This window comes from Ambystoma mexicanum, chromosome 2p, assembly GCF_040938575.1.
Source record: "Ambystoma mexicanum isolate Mex_15411 chromosome 2p, UKY_AmexF1_1, whole genome shotgun sequence".
Classification (NCBI taxonomy): domain Eukaryota; kingdom Metazoa; phylum Chordata; class Amphibia; order Caudata; family Ambystomatidae; genus Ambystoma; species Ambystoma mexicanum.
In genome coordinates this window covers 552,359,000-552,379,355 of record NC_090923.1, presented here as the reverse complement: position 1 = coordinate 552,379,355, position 20,356 = coordinate 552,359,000, and the positions used below count along the sequence as shown (strand labels likewise).

The 20,356-nt window shown below is 45.6% G+C and overlaps 1 long non-coding RNA gene across 5 annotated transcripts in view; it reads left to right on the top strand.

Annotated features, from left to right (window-relative positions):
• The window catches only part of LOC138566548 (uncharacterized), an 807,988-nt gene that overhangs the window by 744,088 nt on the left and 43,544 nt on the right, over positions 1-20,356 (top strand). For 4 of the 5 annotated variants that reach the window (XR_011301960.1, XR_011301958.1, XR_011301957.1 and 1 more), the window contains one exon: positions 14,195-14,267. The exons of the other annotated variant lie outside the window; for it this stretch is intronic. This is a non-coding gene — a long non-coding RNA (uncharacterized lncRNA). The remainder of the gene's footprint in view (positions 1-14,194; positions 14,268-20,356) is intronic. 5 annotated transcript variants of the gene reach the window in all.

The window sequence follows — 20,356 nt, the reverse complement described above, 5'->3', positions numbered from 1 at the left end:
TTCAGGAATCACCAATGCTGGAACATGAACATTCACTATAGAACACAGTCTATAGTCACAGTCACTTCCTTTCCAATGTTCATGCCTGGCATGTCAAAGACTCGACCACAGTTCTGATTCTCTCAAAGCTTCTTGTGCCATCATTTCTGAAGCACAGCTTTGCGCTTTCCCAATGCACTATCTGCAAGGGCCCCCCCCTTAATCCTCGACCCATGTCAGTAGTTTAGCAAGTCTCGGCCATAACGCTTTGCATTCATTTTTCACAATGTCAATAGTTGGTTTGTAGTGGCCCATCACTACCCATGATCTGCAGATAACCACTCCTTCTTCCCATCTGTCTAGAGAAAGCACTGATCCCCAAATATGCATCTGAACTCTGTTTTTCCATCTTCAAATGTCTTCTGCTGATTTACCTGGACTTTCAAGTCTTCTGTTTACTTCCCATCTAATTCCAGCCCCTTTCACTCCAGGCTGTTCATATCTTATCACATGATTCTTAGTGTAGGCTCTTGTCTTTGTGTCTTGCACATAGTTATCTTTATCTGGATCTGTCCATTCAGTTGCCCATTTTAAATAAGCTGTTCGGCTGCTGAATTGACCTTGTGTTCGACAGAGTGCAATGTTAGATAGGCAATATGCTGTCTGAACATCTATTTCAATGGCTATGAATATCTTAGACTTCCCCATACTACAAGGCAGGAGTGCACATGCATAGCATTCCTCCTTTGAGGTTCTTTTACCTACCTCTTTCATGTGCCAATACCGCAGATTTGTTTTCCAAATGTGCTGCGCTGTCTAGATAATCATTCAAGTCATGATCATCCTCCCTTGTACTTCTATTAGGACTTCTCCTCGCCTCATGAGCTGCTATAATCATCTCATGAAGTATGTCTGCATAGTTCTTTCTTATTGGGGGAATCATAGAGACATTTGTCAGTGCAATAGGTGTAATTACATGTGCTACTGATGTAGGGTTAGTTACAAAATGTGTCTTCCTTTTGGCATAATACGAGGGTAACCAAATATCCTGAAAAACTTGCAAGGCCAACCTCCCAAGAGAAGGAAGCCCACATTTATCTGTCACAGGACTAGGTGCTTTCATATGCACCACTGGAGTAGGAACAATCACATAAGGTTTTGATGGTTTTACACTTGTCACTTCTGTACCCTGCAGCTACACAGGAAGATACACAGGAACTACTGCCTTATTTGGATCTACATAATAGACAGCATGTACTGTGAGAGAAAGTAGGATGATAATGAACATAATGCATGTGTAAATTATGTACCAATAAGTCCAACGGATACAACAATAGCCTCTTGCACATCGTGGTGGTCTCTCATTGTTTGCCATATTATGGTTGCTATCAATGTTACCCATTTTCTAGATTTACTTTTAAGGAAGTATAAAACAAACTTTAATCATGCAATTTCATAAAATATTCTGGCAATAGCTGGATCTGCTCCATGAGCTCCACAAGTAACTGGCTGATGGCAGGACGGTTGATAGGGTTCCTGATTAATACAAAAGAATTGTCTTCTCGCCAAACCAAATGAGGATGTGCTTCCTGTAGATAATAAAAGACCAAAGCTAACAGATTATGGATGTCCTCACTCGATATGCCCATCAGGATTCTCACTGTGTTGTCTCAGACAATAGAAAACCTGCTCAATTATATCACGTAGCAATTGATTGATTGCCAATTGATTCCTAGGATCTCTCAGAAATGTACGAATGTCAGTTTGTTGTCCAACAAGATTTCTTCAACCAAGAAATAAAAGACTATTCCAACTAGTCTATTAGAGTTTTCATTAGATGGAGGCATTTGTGTTTTCCATACAGTACTCAGGCAGTTGGATGATTTGCTCTATTATCACTGTGAGCAATCTTGACAACCGCCAAGAAGAGTCGCTGATTTATGCAGCCATCTCCAAATTAGTGGCCCAAATTCACCATTTCTTGGCGACGCCACACCCTGGCTGCCATTAAGCACCCAGGCTACCCATTACGATTCTTGGATTCCACACCAATCAAGATTGTGTACTCATCACGCCATCTCATTGATGAATCCACCCAGAAATTGTAGCATCATTTACGAAGCCTCAGCACCACAATCTTTGACGATTCCCAGCGGACAGAGAGTATCCCTCGTCCACTATCCTGAAGAAGGCCACTTCATTGACAAGCGTCAATCAACTGCTATTGTTGGCCGAAACACTACAGTGTCGATCTATGACTCAACGTCCTGTTCTATTATTTTGTGTCCCACATGTTGTTGTGTGTTATGTTAAAAAAAAAACTGTGACTATTAGCAGTCCATGATCACACACTGTCATCTTTTGTCTAAATGTATGTATAATATGCAAAGAGACTGTTTACATATGTAAGTAGATTCCCTCAATATTCTAGAAGGAGGTACTTAACAATTACTCCTCATTGTATAAACAAAAACTGTCAGTTTCTGTCCTTGGTTGGTCAAGAAGAAATATGTATTGCACCATGTTTTTTCCTTTGCCACTCAAAAAATAAATATACCAAGATAAAAAATTGCTGTTTGATCTCACACCCTGATTATTAGTTTATATATTAATAGCTACCCCCCTGGGCATATTAGGGCCTAGCCAGGTGCCCTTTTTTTCACCAGTTAGTGTGTGGTATAGGTGTGAGAAACCTGAGGGTATTCTCACTTCTATTCCCTGTGGGTCCGCTGCACAGGTGGCCAGGGAAAGGCCATTGCTCTTGGATCCTGATCCTGGGGGTGGACAAGCGACGGACAATCACCTTGGTGGAGGGTCTTTGGGGACTAGGAGTGGAATACCCTTGGGAGGGATGTGGAATCCCCATTTTCCTTCTTACGACCAACCCAACCCTTCTCCTGCCTTCACTAACAGTACTTGGATGAAGAAGAGGCAACCAGGAATAATGAAGACTAGGTGCTTTTACCACTCTGGTACTGGGACAAGGAAGAGGCCTGCTGAGAGTTGTAGAGGTGAGGCATGTCCCTTTAATGAGGGCCAGGCAGGACTGATTGTACATTCACATCTGCAGGCTGTTAAAGGGCTGCAGGTGTAAAACAAAAAAAGCCTAATCAAATGATGTCAGAAATAGAGGCAGAGGTGGCAATGGTGAAGCAGCAGCAGAGAAGCCAAGAAAAGCTGCGGGGAACTGTATGTGGGCAACACGCCAACATTTCATGGGAGTGCGGTCTGGGAGCTGGAGCTCAGCGGAAATTAACAAACACTAAAAGGGGAGCCATGCAGGAAGGCTACCCCTTTTTCTGGTGTTCAAAATGCTCATTATCATGGAGTGAGAAGCCAACCCAGGAGTTCTTAAGGGACAGGAGGTGGAGCACTGAGGTGGAGAACAGAAGGCAGAGAGATCTGTGCTGTGGGAACTTCCAAAGAAGCAACCACTGAGTTTCTAAGCGAGAGGAAACCCGGTATTGAGTGATTGAACTTAGGCAGATGATAACTGTGTATCGGAGTGGTCGCGTGCATTATAAAACACGTTTTGGAAGGTCTCCGATCAGAATCCTCATTAACTATTGAACAACAATGAATATTTGTAACGGAGTGGTCGCATGTACATGAAAGCACGTTTTCGAAAAAAATCTCAGAGTGCTGAACACGTTATAAAGGCAATATACAAAGATATATAACAACGAGATGAACAGAATGAAACTTTATCAGTTATTGAGTTCTGAATGGAATGAAAAGCTTAGATGTAATTCTTAACCTAGCCTACGTCAGATCTAGATAGAAATGTGAATGTTAGCATATGACACACTTAGATGAAATTCTTAACCTAGCCAGCGTCAGATCTAGATAGAGATGTGTATGTTAACATATGCCACACTTAGATGGAATTCGTAATTTAGCCTGCGCCGGATCTAGATAGAAATGTGAATGTTAGCATATGCCACACTTAGATGGAATTCGTAATTTAGCCTGCGCCGGATCTAGATAGAAATGTGAATGTTAGCATATGCCACACTTAGATGGAGCCCTTAGCTTTGGCCTCCATCGCATCTAGACAGGATTTGAATGATGGCATGCGCCACACCTAGATGGCATCGTGATCACTGGCCTGCCTCAAATCTAGACAGAATATTGAGGATTGGCCAATGCCACTCTCAGATGGAATACTGAATGATAGCAAGCATCATACCGAGACACAATTGCAAGGACAGCAATGCCAACCAACCAATCCACTAACAATTTCATCCCTCTGCATACACCTCTCAAACTCTAACCAAACACAAGCACAAACCTCAAATGCAGCAATCCGCACAAACTTCACTACACTGCAACAACAAAACAAACCACACATAGACTTGCACAACAGCACACGGCGACTACCAGCCGTAAAACACCCCATGCCCAGCCAACGGACCAACCGGGCTGAGGTTGCCATCAGCACATCACTGCTCTCTTGCACTTTTTCAACTTATTCCCACTAACTCGCCCCCCCCTTCTCCCTTTTCAGAGCCGCCAGAGCGCCAGGGGACCCCTCCTGTGGTGATAGTGCACGGTATAAATATCCTTTAACATTAACATTAACATAGAACTTTAAAGGGAATACAACTTTAACAATACAAGTGATCCTAATATATATGGAATCCCAATGTGAATGTAACCTTTGGAAATGAACTTACCCAAGTGAACCAAAGAAATGTATATTACACAACAGAGTGGGAGAAATTGTAAAAATATTCTGTACTTGGAAATCTGAATGAACTACAACTTTCAGTTAAGACATTTTCATACAAAGACCCACTGTATACAGAGAGCCCAAGTGTGGCGCATAACATTAAGAAAACTGAAAAATACCATTATAACATTGGAAGTGAATCTTGGGGAAGGGAACTCTAAGGTTTAATGTGCCTTTCAACTCGAGGACAGAGTCTCAAAATATTTTGTGCTTGGAACTGTGTTTTAGAACTTGGGAAAGGGAACCCTGGGTAGTGGTTCACTCTAGATAATCCTGAATTTAAAGCAATCTTGAGACTTTTATTGGAATTGTTTTATACTTGGGGAAAAGCTCTTAACTTGGTGTTGAACACTGTTTAGTTGGTTGCTGACATCCCTACACATTGTATAGATTAGTTGTGAGGGCAAGTATAGGTTCTGCAGACAGACGGATTCTTGAATTGAATTGTTTGACTTTGGCTTTCCTTAGTTTTGTTTTGGTAGGGATATCGCACCATAGTATAGGGCAGGATAGGCCTTTTTCCATCCTGACATATAAGTAAAGTTTTATTGTTCATTCAGAATCTGTTGTCTGTCTTACTCCAAGATGCCTTTACACAGGCCATGGGTTCTAAGATCTTAAATCACCAGGATTTTCTTGTGTGGAGTTTTTTGCCAAATGTTTTCAGACAAAATAAAACTCATTTAACATTTTTTATTTTTTATTTATTTATTGATCATTTGTAAGGAGTCTTATGCAACAAAATTGTGTTTCAAGGCGCCACAAAGCTAAATGGGGATGGAACAGGGGAAATAATAACAGTGGGAAAAAAACAAAAAGCAACACTAATATATATACAGCCGTGGTCCTACTAGGCCTTGTGGCATTCGGTCGAGGGGTTCCCCTCAGCCGGGGGTTCCCCCTCAAGCCCCCCTCCCTATTATCTCATCCCTATTCCCCACACTCCCTACCCCTTATATCCCCTTAGGCCCCCGCCTCCCCAGATATTTTTTTATTCGTTTTTTCAGGCAAACATTCTTGACAAAAAACTCTGAGACAAAAAAGCCTGGCAATGTAACAACGTTGTACACAGGCCATGTCCCTGAGGTATTGTCAGTGACGTGTAGTACAATATATTGAGAACTTGCCTTTATTTTCTGTTCCTTTCTCTTTCTTGAAATGTAGTCTCCCTCTTCTAACCTAGGACCATTTTATTCACTCTTTCACTTTCCCCTATTCATCGACCCCTCGACCCCATCTCCAACCCCTAATGCTACCTCCTTTGTAGCGACCTCTAAACCTCAGCTCCATCATTATGGCCGATTCTCCTCCGCTTCCTACCAACCTCATCACTTCCCATCTAAACCATGTTCCTACTCGCCCAGAGTCACCAGCTGCCAACCCCTTACACTCATCCCAATCCACAAAACCCTCCTGCAAACCTTCACAAGCATGACTCCCCTCTTCCATCCATCCACTCAAACCTCTGTCCTTAAGGACCTCTCCCCTCTTCCCAATTGGATCTTTGTCCCTTCTCTATCTTGCACTACAATGCATGCTGTCCCTTCAAGAGACAAAGTGCTTGTTCAACCCTCATAACACCATTGGGTCCACACTCCCATCATTATTACTTTCCCGCAACTCAGTACTCACTCCTACACATTTCCGATCGCTCCATCTGATCCTTTTTCTGAATGAGACATTAACCCCCTCTTCACAGTCAAGCGACCTCCTGCACTGCTTTCTACTTGGCTGCCTCAGGGTCTTCTCTGCCTGCACACCCATCACTGTTTCTGGTCTCCTCCTGTATCATTGCTTAGTAGCGCCCTCCAATGCCCACTCCAACTGCTTTTTATGGCATTAGATGCCCACCACTACATGAGGAGCGGCAAGCCAAGGTGGCAGAGAAGCATCATGGTTAACAAACATGACCGAGGAGAGGTTCTGTTGCACACCAACTTCACCAGTAAATGTCCATATCCCAGGACATCAGAACCCACACCAAAAGGTCTCTGGGTGGACGGGGAGAGCTACTTCACAAGCAGTTTCCCAGCTCGAATAATCTTTACATAAAATGGACATTCATGGGTTTGAAAAATAAGTCTATAGTACCACACGTCGGAGAAGTGGCCGCAGGCCACACACATGTCCATTACTCAACTGCGCACTTCCATTTGCGCCCGGCCTCGCCACAATCTCGCCTTACCGATGTTTTCTGCTTCCTTATCCTTAGCTGATTAATTTGTACTTCCTGTAACTTTTCCATTCTGCTTTTAGCCGCCTGTGTGGTGCTCTGATTTAGGACCTCTCAGGCAGAAAGTCCTAAATTGCACAGGCACGAGCTCTTCTGAACCTTTTACTTTTCCTGGTTTACCTGGGATTAACTGTTTCCCCCCCTGGAGACAGCTAACATTCCAGAGATAAGAGCGACCTGCGGCTCGAGATGGAAATTGATATTTCCTTTCCCTCCAGAGAGTGTGGCGTCTAAGTCTGGTGTGAGGTAGTGCTGATGTCAGGATACACCTATTAATTAAAACGATTTTTAAGGGAGCGGCGCTGATTCTTTTGTGACTCCAGTGCTATCTCTACTAAAGAGCACACTCGCCCCTACACGTTGAATAAAAAGGCGTCCAGCGGAGTAACGACTCGAGGATGTAGTAACTTCATATAACTTCCGCCCCTGAACCCTGAAGCACAGGAGACCCAACTGATGTACGAGATGCGACGTCCAACTTCCACATGAGAGGAACCTTGGGCCTGCACTGGCCAAGCGCCTCCTACAGAAACAGCCAATCAGCATCCACCATGCACACCGCACTACTTACCCACCAAGCACACTTACAGAAATCCTCGCACAGCACCGTTAGTGAGCTCAGGGAGTCATTCAAGGTTAAAAGCCAATTGCTACCCAAGAGTGCTTAAAGTTCTCAAGTGCTAATTTGCAAACGGCATTTTACACATGACAGCCAACAAATACGTTTAAATGTGGGAGGGCAAGTCAGCGTGATTGCTTCTCGGTTAGAAAATGAAGATCCGCCTGTGTATGAGTGATGAGACAGATAAAATATGGGCCACTGTGTACATATTACTGTTGCCATGGAGCTAGTGTAGAGCAGTTGCTGAAGTGCGCAGGGCCTATCAGGGACTGAGTTAAACTACTTTTTACAGTCATGCTACTTTACAACCATATTCACCATTCCGTTATTTTTCTTTTTGTAGTTCAAGCACACGTTTTCATGCTACCACTCTATGTATGTTACACTGAAATCTCTTTGACCTTACAGTCACAAAACCTGGAAGGCAGCTCAACCTGGATGGACTCTAGCTGGTTCCATGTAATAATGTCCCCTCAACAATATCGCCATGCAAAAAAATCGCTGAAAAAGTGACGTTTTTTGTGGGGACATTATTACATGGAACATGCGGGGGACACCCCTGCAACCCACAAACCCTTTTTTTTCCTGGGGAGCAGGGGACACCCCCGCAACCCCCACTGCCCCAGTCCCTATATATATGGTCACCTAAATAATTTTGCCACAACCTTTTCCCGGCAACATTATATACGCTGACCATACATATAGGGATAATATACCTGATACCCTCTACCTGGATTCATCTTCAGCCAACGGGAGATGGACAAGCAATCTCTCCCTGATCTGTAACAAAAACTTGTCAAGTTGTTATCTTATGTTAAATGCTTTGACATTATAGTTGATAAGGGGTCAGGGCATTCACAAGGGATGCTACCAGGTGACCAACCTGGGGTTTGTCACTTCATGCCACTGGACAATTGTGCAGTTGTAGTACATGCCTTAGTGACTAATTACTTGGACTATTGTAATGCACTCCTTTGGGTGGGTACTTCAATGTGGCGTTTATCCCCCGTTGCAGGGGCTGGAACGGGGGATAACGGCCCGGCAGATCAAGTTATCAGCCCAATAACCTGATAATAATGGCCATTAGCTCCCCAGGTTGCCAAAGCGGTAACCGGGAGTGCTAAAAAAAAAAGGATTTTCCTTCCTACAAAACTGTAGGAAGGAAAATCCTTTTCCAAGATGGCCACCCAGGGAAGGCGGGGCTCCGTACGGAGCACCTCTTCCCTTTCCATGGCAGCCTGCAGGAGGTGAAGAGTAGGAGCAAATGCGGCGGCGGCACCCGCTGCTGCTGAAATAAGGTAAGTGAGGGAGTGGGGGGATGAAAAATAAAATAAAAAATGGGACGGGGTGGGGGTGAAGATAGTGGCGGGGGAGCCGGCCGTCAGGCAGCTTGAAACGCGGGCTTCTAGCGGTGGTTCAAACCTGCGTTCCTAGCCATCTGATTTGCTGGCTCTCCTGCCGAGGGTGCTAATGAAACTTAGTAGCAGACTACAAATTGCTCAAAGCGGATTCGTTTCTGGATGGAGGAAAAGTGTGCCTGAGCAAGCTGCTTGCTGGAACATGGCGTGGTTTACAATAGAACAGGCAATTCAGCTTAAAATTCTCTACATCTTCATATGTGTCTATGGGACTGCTCCTGCCCACCTTACTGATAGCATCACACAGTATATCCCAGGATGAAACCTTGTGTCACTGGATGGTCACAGAGTATTGAAACCTAACAATGTTTGTCAGACAAGAGGAGATAAAGACCAAGGCTTTGGAATAAAAAAATAAATCCCAAATTCTATTCCTCTCAGGCATTTCTAGTTTTGGGCCCCTGTTGCAGCAGCGACTATGCAGGTAGGTGCTTGGTATGGGTTCCAGCCAGCAGCGTTGACAAATCACTGATTAGAGGCGACTGATTTAACAAAGGTGATATACAAATGTTCCAATTGAATGACCAACTGAGAATAACATGAAAGCCAATACAGGGTGACCTTCCTTTGCCCATTTCACCCTCTGAGCTGTCAACCTGGTCCAGCTGCAACCCCTGAACTCCTATGTTGCAGCAGGCTCCCTCCTACCATGGCAGGGTCACAGTGCCACTGCTATCCTTTGATACTTCTACCCCTGTTCTAGTGACATTTAATCTAAAGACGAGATGAAATAACGTTTTTGGTTTTGGATACCCGTGGGTGATCCTACAATCAGACACCAAACGAGACTTTTGAGAGAAGACCAAGGTGTGGCGCAGCTGGCATGCCGAGAGACCTTGATTCTAGGACTGAAGTAATTTCGGAACCTATCCCAGGACCAGGCCGCTGGAACGGGCTTACTACACTGTGATCTTTTATCGAAGACACCTCAGAAAGGGTCATTTGCATGCCCTCTACATTGTCTCGGGAAGCACTTAGTAGCTGCCTGCTCCCCAGCTGGCTCTGAGCACTGCAGCCTCTTCTTTACAAAGCATGCCACCAACCAGCCCTGCTTTTGAGAGCTCATCCAGTACCCTCATGAGTTCTCCTAGCCATGCCCCAGGAGCTATCATGAGACAGGGGGCATTGTTAAGGTGTTAGACAGCGTCACCCATCCTTCGCACCTCAGGACATCGTCTGTATGGCCCAATGCTGCCAGGTCCGACAGAAGGCTGCCGGAACTCCAGCTGCCATGCGCCTGAATGCCAGACCCACCAGCCATGAAAGCCTTGTGGAATATAAGAGTGAAATGTGTACATTTAATACACAACCAAGCGTGGTAAAGCACTTTAAGTTGCAATGACACAACATCAGCCAGTTGAAAGCACTTGATTTATAAACTGTCAAATTCCATCCATGCCATGAACACATGGATTTATGAATTGAATTTTTAGTTGTTAAAATGCAAGAATTTTCAAATAAATTTTTTACAGTCAGAGTCACCATAAGTTCTAAATTAATCTTCTGTCAAATATTTGTATATGACATTGTTACAGCCTCACTACTCATCCGCTCAAAGGACACAGACAACTATACCTTGTTTTCAACTCCTTTATTCATCACGCACATACTGACTTGTCCCTCCCCTGTCTCCTCTCCTTCCCCTAATCCACTGGCTCCCCGTTCCTGTCGCAGTCTCGTTCCCCTTAAAGGGGCCGCATCGTTTTCTTTCAGTGAAGTGGTCCAAATGTATTTTTCGGTTTACGTTATCCTGCATGCAAACTTTAGATCTTCCTTTATTTTATTTCGAAGAAAATTCACAACATTACTGTGGCACACACTGTACCTTTCAACATATGCAGAATTGTTACTTAGTAAAATCGGTGGCGTAACACAAAATGTGGGGCCCTTCTGCGAACCATGCTGAGCCCCTCCCACACCCAAACTTAGCAACAAAGCATGGGATGTGCCACACTCTGGGCCGACGCAGTCCACCATGCATGCACAATGCGCTTGATGATCATGCTGCTGCACGGGCACGCCGCAAACTGTTCTATGTGAAAGATACAAGTATGTGTTTAAACCAAACCCTAAATCTTTCACCTTGTGTAGAAACAAGGGGGCTGTTCCTGGCTTCGGACACCCAAATGGACAATTCAGCTAGGTTGATGCCAGTATTATTACACACAGTGATGATACCATAAAAAATATGTTCCTGCCAGTGTATCCTTTGTCCTTAATGCTAGTAAGAATCTCCTGTAACAGGAATAAAGCAAGTTATTGTTGGCTGCATAAATGCTTGCCCAACTCCTGCACTACCATGCCCTCAACACCAGTAAAACATGCAAAGCTACAGTAAGGAAACAGTTGCCAGTTCAGCTGCACAAATGCCTCCACACACCGGGTTAATTGTGCCCTTAACACCAGTAACACATGCAATGCCACAGTAAGAAAACATGTATTCTTGACTACACAAGTGCCCCCACCGTCCCCATGTAAGAACAACCACCATATTGGCCTTGTCCTTCATGTGAGTAAAAAATGACATGCCACAGAAAATGTACAGTTTGTTTGGGCCCTTGAGCTATAAAGCCCCTACCCACAAGCCCTCTTCCATGTAATAACATTCATCAAGTTGGGTTTGCCCAAAGATGACAGTAATACATGAAAGAAAATATCCATGTTCCAATACCCATGCCTGGGCCCCAACTGTGCACACACATTCATACCCATTTACCCACCAGTTCCTCACCCAGTGGCGGCTGGTGATTTTTTGAATTTGAGGGATGTAAACATGTCCCACAGCTATGGCACAGTGACTAATTGTAGAGAGGGAACACAAACCAACCAAACGGGATTTGGGAGTATTTCTGCAGCAAATAAATTTTTGGAATGATGTGTTAAAATGTGTGCATTATACAGCACAATTTCTGAGAAAAATGTGCTAACAAGAAAGCCAGGTTTCAGTTGCTTTTGCAGAGTAACTACAATCCCAAATACAATAGATGCAAGTCACCAACAGTGCACAGGAACATTTCCCAAAGCATTTTCATGATGCCGTTGCCCACAATATATGCCAGTATAAAAAGAATGTCATGCTGCCTGTGTGAGAAATTCGAGCATCTGCATGGTGCGTGTGAGCTCGCCTGGGCTTTTTTGAAATTTTAAATGAAATTGAATGATGGTTGATCAACCTCTGGAAAATGTGTGGGACTAATACGCAATCATTTTCCTATGTTCACCGCACAACATATGCTTAGACCTGTGTACTCTGGGTGAACACAGCCTATAGGCACAGTCCCCCTGTCACATTTGGTTGGGATCTGACAGGAAGAGTACTTGATGCATCTCCAGAAGGGGGAGGGCCAAACCTTCCTCCTGCCATTGCCAGCCTAATTAACTAACAAAGGCTCCATGGATCTGCCCTGTCCTTTTGTTGGGCCATTTAGCTGGTGGCAGCGTTGCATACTAATCAGAAATGTATTCAAACAGGCCCACATGAGGCCTGGCAGCAGAGGCTAACAAAGGAGACCGGAAACCCCAACAAACCATTCATATGCAACTGTAGCAACCTGATGAAAGTCTGGCCTCACCGCACCTTCAAGTGACACCTGCCACTTTAATCAGGAACCACTGAGAGCAACGTTAACGAGAGGGACCCTTTGATCCATAACAGGCAGAAAGATGAGACCTTTCCTGTTGCAGGGGCAAAGCACTCTGGTTATGACCTTGTGCATGCCACCAGTGAAAGAAGGCCAGGACCACCAAGAGGAAAGCAAGATCCCTCCCCTAAACATCCCCCATGGAACAGAGGGAGATACTGAATCCACAGGCCCCTCCAGCAAATCCAGAACTGGTACCCAGCATGCTCTGCTAGGCTCTGTAGCAAGCTTCCTGGGTGGGAAGTGCCAGAGAGTCTCCGAACCAAACCAAGGACAAGGCAGCTGCATGCAACACTCTCCTCCGCTTTGGGCCATCCGTCTTAAAGGACGACACAATCCCAGTGAAGAGGCTAGGAAAAGTGCATCGACAAGCATCTACCGACATCCACGTTAAAAGGACACTTTCAAGCCAGCAGAGCCCCTCGAGCTGCAACCGACTGCACCGCTAACTGTTGTTACGCCGTAGTCGCTAACGCCTTTCGAGACGCCTCGACCAGTTCTTCTGAACCGATGACCAGCACTGAGACAAAGATTCCTGACCCCGAGTTACCATGTAGACCATCCTGCGGCTGCCGTCCAGCCTCGTTTGCCGTCTGCCTGCCGCCTGATACCCGCAGCTGTCTCCCATCTTGCACTCTGTCGCAGAAGCTGCAAAGCACCCTGAAACCAACTTGACCCAGTGGAGCGCCAACAACATCTACAGCACAAGGTACATTGTGGTTCTGTCACCCTGGTCCTTCTCCGAAGGCACCTAGAGACATTTTAGGACCCATTGCTCCTTTTGTGCTGAAACCAAGTATGCTTGAACTGTTGCAATTATTTACTATACCGTCTACCCTCCTGTCAGTATCCACAGTGTATTCCTTTTCCTTCTTTGAAAATGTCTGTCCTCTGCATTCCTTTATAGGGTGGGTTGTATTACGTAGTGTGCTAGAACTGTCTGTTGTGACAATAATAAAGTAGATATTTGTATACAACCTTGACTGGACAGTCCCTTTTATCATTGGGTAATAATTGTATTTTAGCTGTGTTGGAACTAACCAACAATCCACAACCTTTCGGAGATAAGCCTGCCATTCCATCCACATTACCAAAATCGGACAAGGAGGTTTATAATTTGCTTGCGTTTCCAATCTGTTCAGATCCCTTCTAGTGTACTAGACGTATGGGGCTGATTGATGGTTTAGAAATCGATATTCATCCTTGGACCACTGGTGTCCCGGAAGTTGATTCGTCACATTTTGCCCACACATTTCCATTGTGGCTGCACCTATCTATGCCAGTATTTGCATAAAAGAACATACTCGTATTTGCTTTGCGCTTAATTTCAGTAATGGTACTCCTGTTTGGGTTTGCCATTAAAAATGCAATGCCACAATAAGAAAACATATCCAAACTAGCATTACAATGAAGACCAGTCTAGACATGTAATAACACTTATTATGTTGGCTTTAACTCTGATGATGCCCGGAAAAAAATGCCATGCCATAGTAAGAAATAGCTAGACTGGCTGCACCAAAATGCCAGTCTAGCTATGTAATAACACTTATCATGTTTACTTTATTACAGATGCCCAGTAAAAAATGTAATGTCACAGTAAGAAATGGCCAGGCTGACTCCACCCAAATGCCAGTCTAGCCAGGTAATAACATTTATGTTGCTTGCTTTATCAGTGATGCCCAGTACAAAATGTCATCCAGCTGTAAGAAATGACTAAACTGGCTGCACCAAAATGCCAGTCTAGCGACATAATGACAAATAACATGCTTGTTTTCCATGGACGCCCATTAAAAATGAAGTTTTAACGCACCCCTCCATCATCCCCTCTCCCCTTCTGCCCATCATCCCTTTTACCCTCCTCTCACCAACCCCCCTCCCAAAATCAGCTACTCGGCCCAACATTAAACACAAGAACACATATATCACACAACATTCAGTCACTCATTTACACACCCAATTCACTTGCTCATTTATACGTGCACCCATTCACCATATACTCGCTAATTCGCCAGCGCACTCAGCCACCCATACATCATACACCCCTTCATTCTCACACACATTACATATACACACCCTTGCATGCAGACTTGCATAGATAGATACAAATACACATCCCGAACATGCAACACCTTAACAAGCACACATACACAGACACACACGTTTACAAAAAATACATTTTCTTTTTCTTACCTTTTTCCTAAAACCGTCACACTGGTGGTCTCCCCTACAGGCCAGGACTTTCAGCGCCCACGCTCCACACAGACAGGAAGCAGGAAGAGCTTCCTGGTTTCTGTCATGCGCAGGGGAGCCGGATCGCCTCCATCTGCACCAACCAGTATTGAAATAATGTATTTCTGAAGTCGGAGTGACTTCAGAAACAATTTATTCATTTCTGAAGTCTGAGGGGCCTCCTAGGAGATAGAGCAGCAGGCCTCCCACAATGGCAATCAGTAAAATACCAGTTTGCAACAGGCTGTCCTAGGTAAGGAACGGAATAATTAGTTTGCTTCTTTGAGCATGGTTTGACTTTGTTCACTAACGTAACTTTTTTGGTTATGTTTCAGAAAAAGAGGGATTTGGTTATGTTTCAGAAAAAGAGGGATTCCCCTCGCAACATGACGTGCATTTTTCTGGGCATGCTATTTAAAATGCAAAAGCAATTGCAATTAGAATTGAATACCAACAAACGTCACCAATAAAAATGTTTTGGATTATTTGCAGATTGTATGCTATGTGATATTTGAATGTTTGCTATGGTTTAAAACAAGCATTATCTGTTCCTCTTGCAACCAGCCTTGGCACCCCAGCCTGGAGATTCGAAGAGCCAAATCGAAACCCCCAAATCCATGCCTCAGGAGTCTCGGGAGGATAGCTCAGGGGCAACGTGCTCGCCTTCAAAGCAAGACAGCACAAACAACTCAGGTTCGATCCCCGCTTAGAAAACTCTGGGTATTAAATGCGTTATAAATAACCTATCATATATCCCTAATTTCTCCTAAAGGGATCCCCCAAGCAGTTGCAAACAATTGTGACCACCCCAAGCCATTGATTGCAATCTGTTCAAATCAGCAAAATGTTCCATGATATGTTCATTTAAAAAAATTTAACTCCATGGTTCCCAGAAAGTGGAAGCTGGCTTGACAGCATGTGGCAGTATTGACATGTTGTTTCCTACGCAATGCTCATAGTGAAGTCATTCGCAAATCTCAACCTATTGGATAATTTGGAGCTCGCTGATGCCTTTAAGAACGCGATTTATGCCTGTGATTGTTTCCCACATTTCAGAAGCGTTATCCCAATAAGTGTTATTCCAATTTACTTCTGGTTTTGAACCCTGTATATATTTATTTCTTAAGGTTGTTTTTTTTTTTTTTTTAACTCCTGCCTGCAGGGAATTTAATACAGTCGTTCAGTCAATAACTTTAATTCAGCTACAGCCATTAACGCACAATTTAATACCCCAAATCTATACAGTATTCATATATTAAAATAACAAATAGGTTGCAGTTAAAAGAGCCAATAGTTACAATAACTATTGACATTATGAAATAATGTTGTCTTAAAGGCCGACACAAGCCCATTGAAGAAGCTGGGAGAAGTGCCTCGAGGAGCATCTACCGCCGTCTGCCTTAGAGGAAATTTTCGAGCCAGTCAACTTCCTCGAGCTGCAACCGACTGCAACGCTGACCGTTGTCAAGCCGCAATCGCTTAAAGACACCTGAGACATCTCGACCAGTGCTTCAGAACCGCTGATCAGCACTGAGACAGCGATTCCTTACCCCGAGCTCTTTCACAAAATCATGCAAAGTGCCTTAAAACCGACTCGACCCTGTGGAGCACCAAGAACACCTATAGCACAAGGTACATTGTGGTTCGGTCCCCCTAATCCTTCCCAAAAGGCCCCTAGATGCATTTAAAGATGCATTACTCCCTTTGTGCTGAAGCCAGGAAACCTTACACAGTGGTGTAAGCTCAGCGGCAGCGTGCGCGTCTTGGAAGCAAGACGACACGAAGCAACAACAGGTTCGATCCCCGGGTCCGCGCTTAAACCTCTTGGTGTTTAAGCGCGTTATAAATACGTAACTAAGAGGAAAAAAAAAAAAAAACACAATTACGCAACTAAGAAAAACAAACTATTCCTGTAACAGCGCCTCGATGCCTGCGGGCTGTGTGAGCGCTTTATAAATGTAAAAATAAAAATAAAAAAAATATATAATCATACCGACCATCCTTCTGTCAGCATCCAGAGTGCATCCCTTTTCCTTCTTTGAAACCATCCGTCCTCTGCACTCATTTAGAGGGTGGGTTGTATTTCATATTGTTGCTGGAACTGTCTGCTGTACTATAAATAAAGTTGATATGTTTAATACAACCTTGACTGGCCGGTCCCTTGTATCATTGGGTAATATTTGTATTTTTCGCTGTGTTGCATCTAAGCAACGATCCATGACCTTTTTCGGAGATAAGCCTGCCGTTCCATCCACGTTACCAAATTGTACAAGGAGGTTTATAATTTGCTTGTTATTCCAATCTTTGTTGATCCTTTCTGGTGTACTAGAGCTGTGGGAATGATTGATGGTTTAGAAACCGATATTCACCCCTGGACCACTGGTGCCCTGGGAGTTTCTTTGTCACAATCATGGAAATGATGAGGGTGCGCTATGAAGATCTTGTACAGTGAATATTCTGTAGTAGAGATACTGCCAGGGATAAAAATGTATCACTTTCTTCAGGAAATCTTCCAGCTCTCAGCATTTGCATTGTCTGGACATTTAATGGGGCTTTGACAAAAAATTGATATGTGTACCGTTTCCTCAGTACCTACCCAGGAAAGCTTTGGGACCCATAATAGTGCAACGTTAGGTAGATGGAGGATCCAAAAATTGGGACACCATCCAAAACTATGGGCCTGGTTCATGGATTTATTAGCATGTTGCAAAGTGACTTTGCACTAGTGAAAAGTGACTATGCACTACCAACAAACACCCTGATTCACAGAGCAGTCCAACGCGTATTTCTGCAGTTCAAAGTGACTTTTCACTTACTTTGCACAGACTTTCCACTGGTGCAAAGTCGCTTTGCACTTCAAAATTACACTTTGCGGGGGAGTGGCCTGCACGCAAACGATGCAGACGTGAGCCCTGTGAGCTCTCGCAGGCGCCGAACAAATCCTGCATTAATATCCTGATTCTATGGATTACAAGCTAACCAAAACACTCCTTGCAAATCTTTGAGGTGGAGGGCCTTGGCCGACCGAATCTACTACGTTTATTTGGCCAGGCAACCGAGAAATCCTGAAGAACGTTGAGGGCCGGTACCCTGAAGGCATACGTCTAAAATGGCCGCCAGCGCCTGAGTGCAATGACCAGCTAGCTGCCGAAACGGCCGTGACGGCTCTGCGCTGCGGAGTACGGAGGAAGCAATAGAGGCAACTCCTGACGGCCTCCCTCTGAGTATAAAATGAGGGGCAGGAGGCTGTGACCGCCGGATCCGCAGATGTCCACCCGCTAAGGACCCACTGAAAAACGGGAGATGAGCCAAGACGTACACCCTGCCCGGACTGCGCGGGCCAGTTAGGCGCATGTACCCAAGAGGCAGTGGGGAAAGAGCACAGATCCCGCTGGGAGAATATCCCAACAAAGCCAGCAGCGCACGCCTTCCAGTTATCAACTGGACGACCAGCGGAGAGTGTAACCCCAGAGGAGCCCACCTCTCCAGCATCCGCAGGGCTACGGATCACACAACGCATGCGGACGATCAACCTTCCAGGCTCTCGCTACAACCACACTCCGACTCCTTGGTGGCGGCTCAGTGTGGAACACATGCCCGACTGGTCCTGGCCGACAGCCGGTTGGGGAATTGACTGGAGGAGACTGCTCGAGGTGGAGACCATCCTGGCAAGCCTGCCACCCGCATGGTAAGAGAAGGCGGGACTGTACCCGTTAACGGGGACAAAGCATACCTCAAGTAAGTGCTCCCCCCTTGCTGAACTATCCTACTTCTTGGCCACTGGATCCCTCAGTGGCATCTCTGGTGCCTGGTGCCTGGCCCCTGGAGAGGTGCGGAGAGAGGCACACCGGAGGCAGAGGGTTGGTGTGGCGGCCTCCCTACTCCTGGGGAAGCGCTTGTGGGTGCTAAATCTCCTCTACGAGGAAGGAACAGAACACCAAATGAGGGCACTTTGGCCTGATACTTGACTGCGGGGGTCCCGCTGGGCAAAAGACCTGGTGGGTCGGATGATTGCCGTGCTTGGGAGGAACCACCTGACCCACCCCCCCCCCCCCAGCTGAAAGGGTTTTGGGAAACTATTATCATAACCGTTAACACCGTCCCGCCACGGGAAGGGGCCACATCAGCAGTGCACAATATTACGACTCTCTGGGCGAGTCTTCGAGGTGCCACCATCAGGGGCACACGACACATTATCACTGACAGGGGGAGCTACACAGGTCCTGAAAGACCACGTCCTAGTAACACTTAACAAACCTTCTTTGGAAGGGGGAAAAGACTTCTGGACCCTGCCAGCCCCGGCCTGTGATAATTGACACTGAAAGAGAGCCTGTCTTGGCCCACAGACAACGCTACGCTGATCCGCCAGCAGAGCACAAGCTCCACAAAATCTGTAAAGATGGGCAAATACAGGCAAAAGAAAACGTCCACACAAAGTAGCATGGAACAATTTGCGGTCGCCACTACCCCAACACGGACAGGCCAAACAACGCGATCAAACTCCCCCACTGGCAAAGATATTCTTTCATTGCGAGACGTGATGGCTGCCATCACCAGCTCCAGCTCCTCTATGGAGATTTAAATGGACAGCATTGCGGCGGATGTCTCCTTCTTGCGCCACGATCTACAAAAACTGACCTCCTGAACCGGGGAGGCAGAACATCGTATCTCCGAAGCAGAAGACAACATCAACAGCATCAACCGGCAGCCATCACAGGCCCTAAACCGCCTGGAAACCCTTGAATCCAGGCTAGATGAGGGAGAGGGAAGATCTTGCCGCAACGATGTGCACATTCTCGGACTTCCGTAAGGAGAAGAAGGACACAGCATGGAGCTATTCCTAGAACAATGGCTCGCGGACATATTCGCGCCCCACTCCTTCTCAAATTGTTCTCAGTGGAAAGAGCCCACAGAATGCCCTCGGGCAAACCGATCCCGGCGCGCCAACCCGAACGGTAATCGCTAAACTACTTCATTACCGGGACAGAGATGCTCTTCTCCAGATGTCACGCTCAAAGGGAACAATCATCCATAATGGCTCCCGGATTGTATTTTTCCCTGACTACACCTGAGAAGTGCAGCAGGGATGGTAGTCGTTCAAGCCACTCAAAAGACAGTTGGCTCACATGAACGTGAAATACGGCCTGCTCTTCCCGGCACAACTTAAGATCTACCACAAGGGAACCACAGTACATTTCACCGACCCGCAAGAGGCCCGGAAATGGGCAGAGGCTTACATCGAGGGCGACTGGACCATAGGACCAACAAGACAGAGAGGAAGACCCCGGCCTAGACCAAGATGGGCCTACCCTGGGAGAGATCCGGAATTGCTTGGACAGGGTGCCCCGGAACTGGCAGCGGAGCAGAATGAGCGATAAGCAGGCTACAATCCTGTACCAGAAAGATAAGGAGAACTACTGCAACACAACAACACGCCGTTTCTAGACCTCTGGCTCCACCACACGATATAATCCATTATGAATGACTCTAACAGACGGCGCA